Source organism: Myotis brandtii, unplaced genomic scaffold (assembly GCF_000412655.1).
Source record: "Myotis brandtii unplaced genomic scaffold, ASM41265v1 scaffold743, whole genome shotgun sequence".
Lineage (NCBI taxonomy): Eukaryota > Metazoa > Chordata > Mammalia > Chiroptera > Vespertilionidae > Myotis > Myotis brandtii.
This window is the reverse complement of record NW_005370960.1, coordinates 86,990-88,329: the sequence shown is the minus strand read 5'-3', so window position 1 is coordinate 88,329 and position 1,340 is coordinate 86,990. Positions and strand designations below refer to the sequence as shown.

The 1,340-nt window shown below is 57.4% G+C and overlaps 1 protein-coding gene across 1 annotated transcript in view; it reads right to left on the bottom strand.

Moving 5' to 3' along the window:
* Positions 1–1,340, bottom strand: part of LOC102254371 (protein cordon-bleu) — a gene marked incomplete at its 3' end in the record, with an annotated part of 74,261 nt that overhangs the window by 48,543 nt on the left and 24,378 nt on the right. The gene's annotated exons all lie outside the window — the stretch shown is intronic.

The following is a 1,340-nucleotide window of genomic DNA, read 5'->3' as shown; positions in this document are numbered from 1 at the left end:
GTCCGCCGACAGCAGGCCCTGCTCCACCTGCGGCAGAAACACAGCACCGTCATCGCGGGGAAAGTGGGCACAGAGCACAGGCCAGCCGGCCACTCCAGGTGCCGCATCTGCACCCACAGCGTCCCCGCGGCCTCCCCTCGGCCGAGCCTGAAAGCCGCTCTCAGGGGCTCGCTGCTCTGGACGCCACAGTTTTGAAGCCACAGCTCACAGTGGTGACTGCTCTTCCTGTTCCCCAGCAGCGTCTCTTTATTTTTTATTTTTTTTAAAATATATTTTTATTGATTTCAGAGAGGAAGGGAGAGAGAGAATCATGGATCAGCTGCCTCCTGCATGCCCCACACTGGGATGGAGCCCACAACCCCGGCCTGTGCCCTTGACCGGAATCGAACCCAGGACCGTTCAGTCCGCAGGCTGACGCTCTATCCATGGAGCCAAACCGGCGAGGGCCAAACCCTCTTCTTGTTAATGAAGAAACACTGAGGCCCAACTGGTCCAGGAACGTGCCGTGTGGGCGAGGGGAGCGTGGGGGCTCTGGATGGACAGGTGGGGGCGGGGCTCTGCGTCCTCCCACTGTGTTAGCTCCGGGCACAGCAGCCGGCCCCTGCGCCCGGAAGATGGGGCGGCCCCCTCTCTCCCAGGTCTCTGTAAGTTAAATGAGATTGACGGAGCAACGCATCTCAAACCACACAAGTGGAGAGACGCAAGGGATGAAGAAGCCAGCCCCAAACAGCAGTCAATGACACAACACGGATGCGACTGCAGGAAGGATGTGGAGGGAGAAATAAAATAAAGTTAACGCGAGGGAGAGATCCGAGTGAAAGAGGGGGTGTATGAGGAAGGAACACTTCCCTGGCTGGTGTGGCCCAGTGGATAGAGCGTCGGGGCTGCGGACTGAAGAATCCCGGGTTCAGTTCAGGTCAAGGGCATGTGCCCAGGTTGCAGGCTCGATCCCCAGTAGGGGGCGTGCAGGAGGCAGCTGATCAATGATTCTCTCTCATCATTGATGTTTCTCTCTCTCTCTCTGAAATCAATAAAAATATACTTTAAAAAAAGAAAGAAAAGAAAACTACTTCTGGCCAGTCCGAGAGAGAGGAGAGAAAGGATGGACAGGAGGGAGTCCCTGGCATGGGACAGCCTGTCGTCCGTGGCGTCTGCACAATGGCTCCCCTTTCCGGCCGCGGGCAGAGCTAAGCCAGACTCTCAGGCTTAAACAAAAGCATTTTTAGACGGTTCACTGCCTTTGTGGGCAGCTCCTGCCACTGGGCTCATTTGTGGGGATCCGGGCTGTTTCATCCGCGCTCGGCTGTGCCTGCCCCACCCACTCCCCACCCCCATCCGAG